The sequence below is a fragment of the Balaenoptera physalus genome, assembly GCF_965194825.1.
Source record: "Balaenoptera physalus genome assembly, chromosome: 1".
In the NCBI taxonomy this organism is placed as follows: domain Eukaryota; kingdom Metazoa; phylum Chordata; class Mammalia; order Artiodactyla; family Balaenopteridae; genus Balaenoptera; species Balaenoptera physalus.
The window spans coordinates 196,340,200-196,357,038 of record NC_138882.1 but is presented as its reverse complement, the minus strand read 5'-3'; the positions used below and the strand labels follow the sequence as shown (position 1 = coordinate 196,357,038).

The following is a 16,839-nucleotide window of genomic DNA, read 5'->3' as shown; positions in this document are numbered from 1 at the left end:
GGTCCTAACTAAGGCCCTGATGCTCTCAATAACTAAGGTCTTCACGCTATCCCTAGCTCATTTCCTGACACTATCCCTGGCCTGGAAGCTGACTCTGTCCCGAGCTAATTTCCTGCCTCTTATCCTAACTGAAGCCCTAATGCGCTCCCTAACTAAGGCCCAGACTAGTCCTAACTAAGGCCCTGACACTATCTCTAACTAAGGTCCGGAATCTGTCCCTAATATAGGCCCTGCTGCCGGCAATAACTGAAATCCGGACACTATCCTGAGCTAATATCCTGACCCATTTCTAACCAAGGTCCTGACACCGTCCCTAAGAAAGCCCTGTTGCTGTCCCTAAGTGAAGACCTGAGGCTGTGCCTAACTCAGGCCCTGAAGCTATGCCTAACTGAGGCCTTGACGCTGTGACTAACTCAGGCCCTGATCATGTCTTTAACTAAGACCCTAATGCTGATGCAACAAAGGCCCTGATGCTGCTACTACGTCATGACCTGACAGTGTCCCCAGCTAAGGCCCTGACGCTAGGCCTCACTCAGGCCCTGTCGCTCTCCCTAAGTCAGCCTCTGATGCTGGCCCTACCTGAAGCCCTGACACTGGTTCTAAATAAGGCCCTGATACTCTCAGTAACTGAGGTCTTGACACTGTCCCTAGCTCATTTCCTGACACTATCCCTAGACCTTAACCTAACCCTGTCTCTAGCTAATGTCTTGCCTCTTATGCTAACTAAATCCCTGATGCTGTCCCTAACTAAGACCCTGAAATTAGTCCCGAGGCCGTGAACCTGTCCCTAACTGAGGCCTGGAGGCTGTCCTTAACAAAGGCCCTCAACTTATCTTTAACTGAGGCCCTGACACTCTCCCTCACTAAGGATTGAGGCTTGTCTCTATCTAAGGCTCTGAGTCTGTCTTTAACTAATGGCCTCATTCTTTCCCTAACAAAGGCCCTGACATAGTCCCTAACTAAGGCCCTGACACGGTCCCTAATAACATGAGCTGTCCCTCATTAATGCCCTGATGCGGCCCATAAATGATGTACCGAAGATGGCACTAAGGTCCAGACAATGTCACTAATGACCCAAAATGTCTCTTACTAAGGCCCTCAAATTACCTCTAACTGAGGCCCTAAAGATGTCCATAACTAAGTCCCTGATACTATCTCTAACTAAGACCCTCAAGTTATCTTTAACTGAGGCCATGACAGTGTCCTTAACAAAGAACTTGACACTGTCTCTAACTAAGGCCCTGAGTCTGTCTTTACCTAATGGCCTCACTCTTTCCCCAACTACTCCCTGACGCTGACCCTAACCAAGGCCCTGACGGTGTGCCTAATTGCCTGAGCTGTCTTTCACTAATACCCTGACCCTGTCCATAACTAACGCCCTGATGATGTCCCTAATGAACAGCCTGAAGTGTCTCTTACTAAGGTCCTCAAGTTTTCTCTGAGGCCCTGACACTCTCCCTAATTAAGGCCTTGACACTGTCTTTAAGTAAAGGCCTGATGCAGTTCCTACCTGAGGTGTTGATGCTCTCACTAAGACCCTGAAGTCTCTACCTGAGAAGCTGACACTGTCTGTAACTGATTTCCTGACTCTTTCCTTAACTAACATCCTAATTTTGCCCCTAAATAACACCCTGACACTGGTCCTAACTACGGCCCTGATGCTGAACCTATCTAAGGCCCTGACGATGTCCCTAATAGACTTAGATGTCCCTCACTGTGGTCCTGATCCTGTCCATTACTAAGGTCCTGAAGATGTGCCTAAGTACGTCTCTGACCCTGTCCTAAGGCCCTGACCCTCTTCCTAACTAAGGGCCTTGACGCTGTCTCTACAGAAGGCAAGTATGGACCTGATCCTGTCCATAACTAAGCCCCTGAAGATGTCCCTCATTAAGTCTCTGACACTGCCCTTAATAAGCCCCTGACACTGTCCCTAGCTAATGGCCTAAACTATAACTTACAAAGTCCCTAACACTATCCCCAAGATGCTGACACCCTTCCTAACTTAGGCTTTGATGCTGCCCCTTAGTGCCTAAGCGGTGACAAAATAACACCCTGATTCTATTACTAAGGCCCTGAATATATCCCTAAGAAAGTCTCTGAAGTGTCCCTAACTAATGGCCTAAACTGTCTCTTACTAAGGCCCTCACGTTATCTCTGAGGGCCTGACAACACTGTCCCTAAGGCCCTGTTGCTGGCCCTAATTAATGTCCTGTTGCTGGCCCAAACTAACGTCCTGATGCTGAACCTAACTGAGGCCCTGATGCTCTTCCTAACTAAGGCCTTGAGGCCAATTCTACCTGAGGCCCTGAAACTGTCTGTAACTAATGACCTGACTCTTTCCCTAACTAACACCCTAATTTTGTCCCTCATTAATGCCCTGACACTGGTCGACACTACAGCCCTGATGCTGACCCAATCTAAGGCCTTGACAATGTCCCTAATAGCCTTAGATTTCCCTCACTGTTGGCCTGACCCTGTCCCTCACCAAGGCCCTGACCTCTTCCTAACTAAGGCTGTGATGACGTCTCTACCTGAGGCACTGACACTGTCTATAATAACGGCCGACTCTTTCCCTAACACCCTGATGCTGTCCCTAATAGCCTCATGTATCTCTCAATAACGCCCTGATCCTGTTCATAACTAAGGCCCTGAATATGTCCCTAAGTATGTCTCTGACGCTGTCCTTAACTAAGGCCCTGATGCTCTCTCTACCTAAGGCACTGACACTATCTATAATAATGACCTGACTCTTTCCCTAAATAACACCCTAGTTTTGGCCCTGACTAACACCCTGACACTGATCCTAATTATGGCCATGATGCTGGCTCGAAGGCCCTGAAGATATCCCTAAGTAACAGCCTGAACTGTGTCTAACTAAGGCCCTCACGTTATCTCTAACTGAAGCACTGACACTGTCCCTAACTTAGGCCCTGACGCTGTCCCTTATAGTCTAAGCTGTCACTAAATAATGCCCTGATCCTGTCCATAACTAAGGCCCTGAATATGTCCCTAAGTACATCTCTGACGATGTCCCTAACAGCCTGAACCCTCTTCAAGTTATCTCTGAGGTTCTGACACTGGCCCTTACTAAGGCCTCACCCCGGGGTTGTCCCAGGCTGCTGGGCAGTTTTCTCTTGTCCGCATCTCTAGCCAGCTGCCTGCCATTTGCCACTCTAAGGTTCTGCGATGCAGTGGTCCCACGTGGGATGTGCCTGTGTAGGCTCACCTGCGGGAGGAGAGTCATGGCCACTCCGCCCTCCAGGGGACTGCGGCTCAGGGTAGGAATCTCTCAGCTAGCGTCTGGACACAGGGTTCTGTGTCCTTGTTTGCTGTAAATCCCTTGGAGTTACCTCTAACATTTTTTAAATGGATCTCCCCCTCAGCATATTTATGATTTAAATTATTTACCACATTAAAATTCAGGAATGACATTATTAGAATGAGCAGGAAGACACAGGATGCCCCCCAAATGATCTATTACTTGGAGGATTTAAAATTCTAATGAGAAAACACTCACTCTCCTCATCCTCTTGGGCGTCAGCACAAGGCGGGAATCAGCTGCATTCTTTATTTATCCCTCTGATTTTCCAGAACCTTTCCTTCAAGCAGAAATCTCTGGGCTCTGCGGGAACTGTGAGTGGTGACCATCAGGTAAATCTGAGACTGAAAAGAAAGAGGAAAACCATAATGGAAAAGAATATGAAAAATATGTATATATGTATGTATGTATATATGAATCACTTTGCTGTACAGTAGAAATTAACACCACATTGTAGGTCAACTATACTTCAGTATCGATTAGTTTGAAGGCACTTTTATAAATCAGGCCTTATTTCTCTTGTCCTTTCATCCTGGGACAAATGTATAACAGAAACTAACCTGGATTACTCCGGGATGAACTCATATCACACAGAACTTTAACTGTTGAACAAACCATGAATGTCAGTTACACCATGGGATGTCCTGATCCAATATGAAGTTTGTATACCTTGTATCAAGCCTGCAGAATCCACTAAATTTGGAAATTCAAACTGAAATGAAGCCACCTATCCCATGACTTCTCCACAACTAGTTATACAACATCAGTTGGAAACCATATACAATCAAATGAATGCAGACAGAAACAACTATAGCCTTCCGTTTTTTTCCTTTTAGATAAAGATGGTATTTAAGGTGATGTCTTGGGCCGTTTCAGGGTGTTACTCAATTTCCTGGGTATCTGCCATGCACACAGGAGGTACACATGTTAGTTAACTTGTTTGTGCAACTATATGAAGGTAGTTAATACCACAAAACTGTATACGTAAAGTGAATTAAATGCTAAAGTCATGTTTTGTATTTCTAATGACAAAGAAAAAAAAAGTGTAGCACTGATATTTGTTACAAAAATGAACATTAAAAACATTCTTAGTGAAAAAAGCCATACAGAAAAGGCCACCTAGATCCCATACTCATCTTGTCTGCTTCAAATCCATCAAGGTTGTCCAAATGAGGGGGAAACTCAGTAATGGTTCCAGAAAAAGAAAACTGGATCAGGATGGAAAAAGACATTTTCATACAGTTGGGACAGCAGGTGAAAGTTGAAGTGGGGCTGAGTATTAAATTATAATGTGGACATCAGGATTTCCTCATTTAGGGGTTATGTGCTGGTTCCTTGGGCGAAACACACTGAGCATTTTGTGTGAAGTGGCAAATGTGAGTACTTTTTGCCATTATTGCAACTTTTCTGTACATTTTAAATTACTGGAAAGTAAATTACTTTTCTAGACAACCATGTCAGTATCATGCCAGAAAATCAGATAAGACAGACATCAAATTTTGTTATAGAGGCCAAGACTCACCCAGACCAAGTTCAACCAAAGTTGTGATACTTATTTCCCTTGTAGGAGTCCGCATGGTATTAAGAGGCACCGTGGGAAGAGTATATTAGTAGCTACCATATCTTGGGTCCTGTGGATTACCTGGGGTGCAGTAGACACTGAGATTTTAGTATTGCAATTTTTCACATTACTTCAAAAAATATGTTAAAAAATAAATTCAGTAAAGTTGCAAAATATGGAATCAATATACACAAATCAGTTTTGTTTCTATACACTAATAATGAACCACCAGCAAGAAAAATTAAGAAAACAATCCCATGTACAATTCCATCAAAAAGAACGAACTATTTAGCAATAAATTTAACCAAGGACATGAAAGACCTATACTCAGAAAACTGTAAAGCATTGATAAAGAAACTAAAGACACAATAGGAAACAATATTCCATGCTCATGCATCAGAAAAATTACTACTATTAAAATGTTTATTCTACCCAAAGTCATCAACAAACAGTGCCAGGAAAACTAGACACCAGACTCCAAAGAACGACACTGGTCACCATCTACACGGCACATAAAACTAACTAAAAGCGCACAGTATTCCACATTAAACCCTTTCTCTCCTGAGGCCCCTGAAGATGCGCCCCACCCACCCAGCAGTCAGCTGCACAGGAAGATTCTCCACACTTGCTCATTTTTTCCTCTTGTGGAGTCTCCTCACCAGTGGCTCCTGAGAAAACCCAGCTGCTGTCAGTGTGGACACTGCCTCATGGTCCAGAAGCCTCAGCCCTGACAGGAGACAAAGCTCCTGACTGCTTGTCAGGGAGCAAAGTCTGTGGGCAGGGTGCACCTGTGCCCGCAGGGTCAGACAGGTGGGTTCAGCGCCCCCTGTGGGACGTCAGAGAAGTGCCGGGAGCGCCGCACTCACAAACCCAGAGGCCTCATCCGGAAGGCAGTTCTGCTGTATACACTAAGTTTGGAAATCCAAACTGAAATGGAGCCAAGTATCTCACTGTATCTTCTCAAAAGATGCTTAAGGAGCAATTAATTACAAACCATATGTAATGAAATGAATGTAGACACAAACTTTACAACTTAAACCAAAATTCACTCAAAATTGCCCATAGACAAATTTAAATTACCAAACTATAAAAGTCCTAGAAAAAAAAAGATAATCTACATAACTTTGGGTCTGGTGACCTTATTCAGAAAACCGGAAGACAAACCACAAACTGCAAGAAACTACTTCCAAAACACATATCTGATAAAGGATCTGTACTCAAATTATGCCAACAACGCCATTAAAATTTGGTAAAGACTGAAACACACACCTGGCCCAAGAAGATAAACAGGCAGTAAATAAGCATACAAGAATACACTCAAGATGCTGGTGGAATGCATGTACAACCAACTTTGGAAGACAGTTTGGCAGTTTTTTCCAAATCTAAAAAGTCTCACCTTAGGATCCAAGAAGTGTACCTCCTGTATTTAGACAACTGCTTTGAAAAACTGTGTTCAAACCAAAACTAGCATCAAGTAATGCACAGCAGCTCTATTCATAATGGCTAAAAACTTAAAGATATCAGGATGTCCTTCTGTAGATGAATTCATAAGCAAATTAGGGCACATACATGTCAAGGGGAGAAGAATACACCACCCCAAAATATGCCCATTTGACAAAAGGATTATTTTGGACTGATTAATTTAAGAAACAGCAGACCCAGGAGAATCTTTCAAAACCAAGTAGAAAATGCCCTTTTAGGAGGTAAATTTACATTTATTAAGGATATCTCCATTTGTAAGGGTATGTCCCTCTCTGGACCAGGAATTGAATGATGACTAAATATCAAGAAAAGCTTGTTGGGACTTCCCTGCTGGTCCAGTGGTTAAGACTCCATGCTCCCAATGCAGGGAACCAGGGTTCAATCCCTGGTCAGGGAACTAGATCCCGCATGCTGCAATTAAGAGCCCGCATGCCGCAACTAAAGATTCCACAGGCCACAACTGAGACCCGGCACAGCCAAATAAATAAATGTTTGAAAAAAAAAAAGCTTGTCAATGAAATAGGCCTGGATGTAAATCTGTGTAACAACCATACCCTTGTTTACTGGGCTTTGACTAATAACATCCCTTAAATCGCTTCCTCCATTCCCTAACATCTTTCTTTTGTTCTCAGCAGAAGATAGCATTTAAGGTAATGGCTTGGGCCATTTCAGGGAGTGACTCAGTTTTCCTGGGTATCTTTCAAGTATACAGGAGGTACGCATGGTATATATTAAACTTCTGATTGTTTTCTCCAGTTCATCTCTTTTTCATTACAAGGGAGATCTCAATAAAGAACATAGAAGTGTAGAGGGAAAACTATTTTTCCTCTCATATACATGCAATGCAATAGTATTCAGAGATATAAAGGAATGGACCATCAACCCGTGCAAAAAAAAAAAAAAAATAGATGCATCTAACACTTGCATTGCTAAGTGAAAGAATCCAGTCTGAAGTGCTACACGCTGTATGACCTCATTTATATGACATTCTAGAAAAGGCAAAACTGACAATGGTAAACAGTTTACGGAATATGTGGTTGAAATAGTCCATATGATAGTTTAATGGTGAATACCTGTCACTATGCATTTGTCTACACCCACAGATTTTCACAACCCAATAAGTAATTTACAATCTATTCAAACTTAGCTACTTAGGATATGGGAGTGTCAAAGACTGGAATACAGAACGTAACAAAGAATCTAACTGATTCAGAAATGTATGAAAAAACTCACTGTTGGTGGTGGGACAAATGGGCTGACCTAAGTTAACTTTGGAAATGTACAGAATCTGTAGGCCAAAGACAAAATGTGCCATACATACACAGTGAACTCTATGTTCTTTCCATGAGGGGTAGTAGCTAACGGTACCAAAACTACTATATCAGTAATCGAATGGAACAAGCACTGAATTTAATAAATGACAAATGGTGGAAGCCAGGTTTCTTACCACTGGAGTGGGATGTTACAGTCAAACAAAGGGAGAAGGTTACAATATCCATGTCATAACAGATCCGGTTGGAGACATCAGTATAAACTATCTTTAGCCTAATAGAGATACACATAGTTCCACATGGAAATCTTTATAATTATGGGTATATGCATAGGCTGGGATACATGCACATATTTCCATGCACTGTCAGCTGAGCATATTTAGCTCCCACGTGTAAGTTTTTAATACCATTCTCTAATAAAAGGAACAAGGGCTCTTTGAAGAAAGGGCTGATGCTAGGACTGAGACAGTAAATCTATGAAGCAGGATAATCTTAAAATATCAGAAAGTAAAGAAGTACCAAAAATTTTTAAAACCCACAAAAGAAAAATTATGTAAAATGAAAACAGGAGCAAATGGAAAAAGCTCTCAACAGCCAAAGCAAGAATTAACTAAGCAGTCTAATAATGTAGTGCTGGATTATACCCAAAAGTTTACAGTAATTATTCACGTGTCCAAACTGGTAAAAATAAATTACATAGTTTTTGATGAATGGTGTTAAATAGAAATCTCCTATGCAGAAAGCTTCTAAGCAATGTATATAGCCACTCAGCTGTCCATCAAGGATGTGAAGCTAACCCCTCTCTCCTCAAGTGTGGGTTCTGCATTATGACTTCCTCCTACATAAGACGCACAGGATGGACATGGGGAAAACATTAACCTCACTGTGGGAAAACTTGACACACACTACTTCAGCTAGGTGACCAAAGTTAAGAATATAAGTGAGAAGTTTCCTTAAGAGCCTGTCCTCTTGATATATAGTGAAGAGGAAGCACTTCACCTCTGTGGTCTACTTTTTCAAAGCCAAGTCTAACCACGACAAAACCACGAAGCAAATCCCAGTGCCCGGCAGTCTACAAAATACCTGACCAGTCCTCCTCCACACTGTCAAGGTCATGGAAACAAGGAGAGTCTGAGCAACTGTCAAAGCCCAGAAGAGACTAAACAGACATGATGGCCCCATGTCCTTTGAGATCCTGGAACAAGGAAAGGTATAACAAAGGGAACATGAATAGGGATTTCACTTAATAATAAAGTAACAATATTTGTTCATTATTTGTCATGATTCTGCAGAAAATTAGACAGGAAAAATTAAAAGTCAAATAAGAGAAATCTACTGTAACAAACTGGAAATCTAGAGGAAAAGGGGGATTTCTTTGTAAAAACACATTACCAAAATGCACCCTAAATTAAGGAAAATACAAAAAGACCAATTAATCACTGAGGAACCTCTTCCCCATACTGGTTATCCTATCACTGTTCCAGGGTTTCCCTCTCCCGGGACAGGGAAGGAACAGGGACAGAGCTGTTTGGCAGCTCCCCTAGTATCTGACCCCACCCAGTGTCTTCATCTCCCCCAGCCACGCCTACCCAGTGAGGACACCTGAGGAAGGATCAGGGATTATTGATTCAGATGTGTCAACCAGGACTGTTTCTTTTCCCAGCAACTGGACACACTTACTGAAGTAAAATAAATTAGTATTCATTGTAAGGGTAGAAATAAATTAATACTTGCAAGTGGCAAGTTGAAGAATGGGTTTGGACCTGGCAGGTCCAGTGGCTTACACTATCTCAGTGTGACCTTGCTTCTCTCCAAAACTTTGTCCTGCTCAGTGCCTTTGGGGGACCCCATTCACAGGCACAGGCTCTCTCACTGCCCTTGGGCCAACAGCAATTCTAGGCTGACAACCACTCACCATCCATTCTCCGAGAAAGAGTTTCTCCTTTTCCTGGATTCCAAGAAAGTCATGGTTTTAAATGCCTTTGGTCTGGCTTGGGTTACAGTCTCATACTTCACCCATCACCAGAAGATGGAAAATGGGACTGGCTAGATGTGGGCTGTAAACCCATCTTCGAGCTGGGTGCAACATGGGCTCATCCTTCTGCAACTGTTTGGACTGGAAGCAGGTGAGATGTAATTCCCAAAGGAAAACTGAGGCACTTGGGCCTCAGAACAGATGCTGGCTGGCAGAAAGCAACAGATTCTAAGTCAACGACAGCTCACTGCACAGCACAGAATCTGACACAAAAGGAAGAAAGGGGTTCACTCAGGTTTAGGGGCTGCAGCTACTCATCCAGTGCTCTTACTGTCCTCCCAAGACTGCAAGAAGTTCTTTCACTTACTGAAAAGTCAGGATCGTTGGTGATGGTAAACTCAAGTCTCTTTCCTTGGGCATCAGGTCCTCACATCTCAGAGGCTGGCCCAGAACAGCCCACGTGCCCTCAGAAGACACACAGACCTCATTCCTGCCCCTGAGAGGTGGGAGCCCTTGAGTTATGCCATCTCCCTGGCCATATTAATTGCCCATCCCTGAAAAACAATACTGCTCCTTTTCCAGTTTCTTCTCTCTCCTTTACTAAGAGGAAGAAACCAAATGCTAGGGTGGTAAGGAAACTCTTGTGCGATGAAGTAATGGGAGGCTCAAGAATTATTCCAAGCCCTGGAACCCATAATTGGCAGGCTTTCCAGAGGCCACATGGATGCATATGGCTCTCCAAGACAATGCAGTGTCACTGTGAACCTTCCATTGGGAGGTCCAGTTGCCCCCATATCTTTGATTCTTAATGACTATGAATGTCAAAAGTTTCTAACGACTGACAGGACAAAGGATTGCAGGGCCATGGTCTGCTGTATGGTTGTTGTGTCAGGGACACACTCCAATGTTTAGAGGATTATTACTTCTCTTGGCAGCCTATGAAGCTGTGAGCAGGAGGCCTTTTTCTCAACCACATGCATGTTGGTGGTTGAAACTTCTCAAAGGAATGTCTACACTGACCAGGTAGCTCTTGAATTGCCCGGCATCCTGGTCAGCTCCGTAACTGTACATGAGGGCCTAACAATGCCCAGGCTGGACTGAGCTAGAGGACCACAGATGCCTACCTGGATTGTCAGAGGTCAAGGGCTGTCCTGCCTGAGACTTGATCATCTATTCATGCCCACTCAGACGGGACAAAGGATGCCTCCAGTGCCAGGAGGGCCCCACCAGCCCTTAAGAAGGCAGCATGTGGGGGCTGGCAGGTCACTGCACCCAGTCCTGTATAAATCCACACATGCCCACTGAGTGCCCTGCTGTCTGGGCTGTGCTGGAACCTGGGGCTGCCCAGGCAGACTAGGGCCAGCATCACCCTTCCCAGGTGGGAGGGCAGAATGAAACCATGCATGACTTCTGACACCCTCCCCAATCCTTGACAGAGGTTGAGTTGGATGAGAAACAGTCCGAGACAAGAACAGACATTTCATTCTTCTCTCAGAGCCCAGGACTGGGGGAAGGGAGGCCAGAAAAACAGCTACTGACCTCAGCTCCCTGACTCCTGTCTGACCCTGGGCAAGTCCTATCCATTCTGGAGGCTTCAGAGAGAAGGAGAGGGGAAGGCAATGAGGGTCAACTGTGCTTAAACCTAACTCTAACCTTTACCTTAAGAACCCTAACCTCTAACCTTAACCCTCTAACAACCCTAGCCCCAGACCCCTAGACCCTCGCCCCGACCCCTAAACTCTAATCCCTGACCCTGACCCTTTAACCACAACCCTCTACCATGACTCTCCAGCAATGACCCATAACCCTAAACCGTGACCCCTGAACCCTCACACTGACTCAACCTCAGGCCTAAAGCCTGGCCTAGTGGGTACCGAGGGATGACTGTATGAACTCTCAAATAAACCAAGGAATTAAATCTTCCTGACCATGAATGTAACAATGGTTTCTTAGATTTGACAGTAAAGCATAAGAAATGAAAGGAAAAAATAGACAAATTGGATTTCCTCAAAATTACAAACCTTTGTGCATCAAAAGAGGCTCTCCAGAAAGTAAAAAGACAGCCCACAGAATGGAAGACAATATTGGCACATTATACATCTGATAAGACTCTTTACCTAGGATATACCCAGGGCTTTTACAACTCATCAACAAAAAGACCAACAATAAAATTTATGAAACAGACAAATGGCTTGCACGGACTGCTCTCCAGGCAAGACATACAAATGGTCAACAAGGACATGAAAAGATGTCAAACATCAGTAGTCATGATGAAAATGCAAATTAAAGCCACAGTGTGATGCCCCTTCACACACACTAGAATAAAAATAAATTTTAAAATAAATTTTAAAATATATAAATAAAAATAACAAATGTTGGCAACAATGTAGAGAAATTGAAACCCTTAAAAGTTACTTGTGGAGATGTACAATGGTGCAGTCTATGTGTACAAAACTTTAGCATTTACTCAAAAATATAAAATATAATTACCATGTGGTTCAACAACTCCACTCCTAGATATATACCCAAAAAATGGAAAACAGGTGTTCAAACAAAAACTTGTACACCAATTATTCATAGCAGCACTGTTCACAATAGCTCAAGGTAGAAAAGATTTAAATGTCCATCAGCAGGTAAATGGATAAGCAAAATAAGGTAGATCCATAAGCTGCATTATTCTGTCATATAAAGGAATAAAGTAAAATTATACAGTCACTGTGGAAAACTCTATGGTGGCTCCTCAAAAACATGGAAAATGTATGAGCCCTGGATTCCACTCCAGGGTGTACACCCAAAATATTAGAAAGCAAGGACTGGAACAGATATTGGTACCCCGTATTCATAGCAACATTATTCACAATAGCCAAAAGGTGGAAGCAACACAACACATCCTTCAACAGATGAATGGATAAGTACAGTGTAGTATATCCACAATGGGATATGATTCAACCTTTAAAACTAAGGTAATTCTCACACATGCTACAATGTGGATGAACCTTGACGTCATTATGCTAAGTGAAACAAGCCAGACACAAAAAGGACAAACGTTCTACAATTCCACTAGTATGAGGTATACAGATAAGTCAAATTCAAAGACAAAGTAGAATAAGGTTGCCAGGGGTTGAGGTGAGTTAGTGTTTAATGGCTACGGTTTCACATGGGGAAAATAAAGTTCTGGAGATGGATGGTGAGGATATTTTTACAACAATGTGAATGTAGTTAATGCCATAGAACTGTATACTTTAAAATGGTTTAAATGGGGCTTCCCTCGTGGCACAGTGGTTAAGAATCCGCCTGCCAATGCAGGGGACATGGGTTCAAGCGCTGGTCCTGGAAGATCCCGCATGCCACAGAGCAACTAAGCCCACGAGCCACAGCTACTGAGCCCTCGTGCCACAACTACTGAAGCCCATGCGCCTAGAGCCCGTGCTCCACAACAAGAGAAGCCACTGCAATGAGAAGCCTGCACACGGCAACGAAGAGTAGCCCCCTCTCGCCGCAACTAGAGAAAGCCTGCACACAGCAACAAAGACCCGACACAGCCCAAAAATAAAAAATAAAATAAAATTTTTAAAAAAGCTTTAAAAAAAGTGGTTTAAATGGTAAATGTTATGTGTTTTTAATCACGATGGAAAAAATGAATGAAATAATGATCAATGTTACAATGTGGATAAACACTGAAAACATCCTAAGTGAAAGAAGCCACACAGAAAAACCACCCAGATCATGCTCATCTTGTACACTTTAAATCCAGCAAGGTTTTTAAAGTGAGGAAAAGCCCCAGTGATGGTTCCAGGAAAAGAAAACTGTATTCGAATGGGAAAATACATTTCCACAAAGCTGGGGCAACTGGTGAAAGTTGAAGCAGGTCTGTGGATAGGATTATAATGTGGAAACCATAATTATTCCTCATTTTGGGGTTATGTGCTGGTTCTCTGGGAGAGTGGCCCTCCCACTCTCACAGGGTAAAACAAACTGGAGTATTTTGTGAATGTGGAAAACTTGATACTGTTATTTAAAGTTTTTTATACACTTGAAATTTACTAGAAAATAAAGTACTCATCAAAACAACCATGTCATAGCACGCCAGAAATACAGACATCAAACTCTGTTATAGAGGCCAAGCCCTACCCAGATCCAGCTCACCCGCAGTGGTGATGCCAATCACCCTCGTAGGAGTCCACATACTACGAGAGGCACCGTGGGAAGATTACATTGGGAGCCACTATGTCTTGGTTGCTGTGGATGACGTGGATGTAGCTGAAACAGTGGGATTTCTGAATTCTAGTTTTCCACATTCAACCACCAAAAAACTGTTACAACTAAAAAATGAATTCAGTAAAGCTGCAGGATACAAAAAAAGAAAAATCAATGCACAAAAATCATTTGTGATTCTATACACTGATAATGAACCATCAGAAAAAGAATTCTAAAAAAAATCCCACTTACAATTGCATCCAAAAAGATAACCAGGAGTAAATTTAACCAAGGACGTGAAGGACCTGCACACTGAAAACTGGAAGACACTGATAAAGGAAACTGAACAGACAAAAATAAATGGAAAGATACCCCGTGCTCATGGGTAAAAAGAATATTGTGAAAATATGCATTCTAAGGTGGGACTTCCCTGGCCGTCCAGGGGTTGGGACTCTGCGCTCCCACTGCAGGGGGCGCAGGTTCAATCCCTGGTTGGGGAACTAAGATCTCGCATCCTGCATGCCACATGGTGTGGCCCAAATTTTTTTTTTAATTTAAAAAAAATATGCATCCTAGCCAAATTAATGTATAGATTCAATGCAATCCCTACCAAAAGTGCAATGACATTTTCCATAGAAACAGAACAAACAATCTTAAGATGTGTGTGGAACCACAAAGGACCCAGAAGAGCTAAAGTGACCCTGAGGAAGGAGAACGGGCTGGAGGCATCTCCCTCCCTGACCTCACACTACATTACGAAGCTACGGTCCCAAAAAAGTGTGGAATCGGCACAAAAACAGGCACGCAGACCAGAGGAACAGAGCAGAGAGCCCAGGAATCAACCTACAGGTATGTGATCAGTTAATTCACAAGAAAGGAGCCAAGAACATACACCAGGGAAAGGACAGTCCCCTCAATAAACGGTGCTGGGAAAACCAGACGCCACACGCCAAAGAACAACACTGCACTCTGTCTACACCACACACAAAAGGGGCCAAAAACCCAGTTTTCCACATCAAGCCCCTCCTCTCCTGGGTCCTCTGAAGACAGACACCCTCAGCGGTCAGCCACGTACAGGAAGCTTCTGACCACTTTTCCTCACCTTCTCCCTCAGCGGCGTCACCTCCCGGCAGGTCCTGAGGAGACCAGGCTCCTCTCAGCATGAACTGGACCCCACAGTGTCCCAAAGCTGAAGCCCCAGGGGGTCCTGAGGAGACCCGGCTTCCGTTAGTGTGGACTCGACCCCGGCTTGTCCCGAAGCCCGGCCATCAGTGTGGACTCAGCCCCGCGTGTCCCAGAAGCCAAAGCCCCAGCAGGTCCTGAGGAGACAGGGCTCCTCTCAGCGTGAACGTGAACAGCATGATCTGAACAGACATCCCGCCAAAAAAGATATACAGATAGTAAAAGTCATACAGAAACAAGCTCAACATCATATACCATTAGGGAATTACAAATTAAAATCGTGAGATATCACAGCACACCTATTAGCACTGCTAAGCTCCAAAAATATGACAATACCAATGGCTAGAGGGTGAGGAACAAAAGGAGCTCTCCCTCATAGCTGGGGGGAGGCATGTGCAGCCACTTTGTAAGACAATTTGGCAGTTTTTTCCAAAGCTAAACAAGTCTCACGTTGGGATCCAACAATCATGCTTCCAGCATTTAGGCAACTGCTTTGAAAATCTATGTCCACATGCAAACAAGGATGCAATTATGCACAACAGCACTTTCATAATGGCTAAAAACTTGAAGAAATCAGGATATCCTTCAAAAGATGAATGCATAAGCAAATTGGGGTATATCCATGTCAAGGCAAGTAGAATATGCCACCCCAAAATATGTCTCTCTGGCATAAGGATTATTGGTCTGCTTTAAAAAAAAAGAAAAAAAAAAGGGCCTCCCTGGCGGCTCAGTGGTTAAGAGTCCGCCTGCCAATGCAGGGAACACGGGTTCGAGCCCTGGTCCAGGAAGATCCCACATGCCACGGAGCAACTAAGCCCGTGCGCCACAACTACTGAGCCTGCGCTCTAGAGCCCGCGAGCCACAACTACTGAGCCCGTGTGCCACAACTACTGAAGCCTGCACACCTAGAGCCTGTGCTCAATGACAAGAAAGGCCACCACAACGAGAAGCCTGCGCACCGCAATGAAGAGTAGCCCCTGCTCGCCACAACCAGAGAAAAGCCTGCATGCAGCAACGAAGACCCAATGCAGCCAAAAATAAAATAATAAATTTATTAAAAAAAAAAAATCTCAGAAAACTGAGATTGCCGTTTTATGAAGGACATTTACAATAGAGAAGTCTCCATTTATAAGGGTATGTCCCTCTTTGCACCAAAAATAGAAGGATAATTAAATCTTAAGTAACTCTTTTCACTGGAGAAGTCCTTACTTAAATGTGCAAACACTCATACCCTTGTTTACTGTGCTTTGCAGGATAACCTGCCAAAACTGGCCTTCCCCCCTTCCCCAGCATCTTTCTTCTGTTTTAGCTGAAGACGGTATTTAAGGGGATGGTTTTGGTCATTTCAGGGAGTGACTCAGTTTTCCTTGCTATCCCCCCTGTATTCAGAAGGTATACATGTAATTAAACTTCTGCTTTTCTCCTGGTAATCTTTTATTTCAGGGGCAGGGGGGCCTCAACCAAGAACCTAGAAAAGTAGAGGGGAAATTGTTTTTCCGCCCATACACGTGCAGTGGAATACTACTCCGCAGAAAGGAATGCACCATCAGCCTATGGAAAGACATGGATAAATCCTCAGTATATACTGCTACGTGAAAGCATCCAGGCTGAGGAGGCTGCACACAGTATGACCCCATTGGTGACACTCTGGGAAAGGCAAAGCTACACAGATGATAAGCAGATCATGCGGTGGGGGGTTTGAAGTGTTCCATGTGACACTCTAGGATGGATACCTGTCACTATGCATTTGTCTAAGCCCTCAGATGTGTATAGCCCAAGGGGCCAATCATAATCTATTCAAATTTAGTTATTTAGAATGTAGGAGTGTGGCAGGATGGAATACATAATGTGA

At 43.5% G+C, this 16,839-nt stretch overlaps 1 long non-coding RNA gene across 2 annotated transcripts in view; it reads right to left on the bottom strand.

Moving 5' to 3' along the window:
• Positions 1-5,162, bottom strand: part of LOC309637759 — an 864,831-nt gene extending 859,669 nt beyond the window's left edge. For both annotated transcript variants that reach the window (XR_014250787.1, XR_014250788.1), the window contains exons 1-2: positions 4,842-5,162; positions 3,518-3,663 (exon numbers count right to left, since the gene is read on the bottom strand). This is a non-coding gene — a long non-coding RNA (uncharacterized lncRNA). The remainder of the gene's footprint in view (positions 1-3,517; positions 3,664-4,841) is intronic.
• Between the last annotated feature and the right edge of the window lie 11,677 nt (positions 5,163-16,839).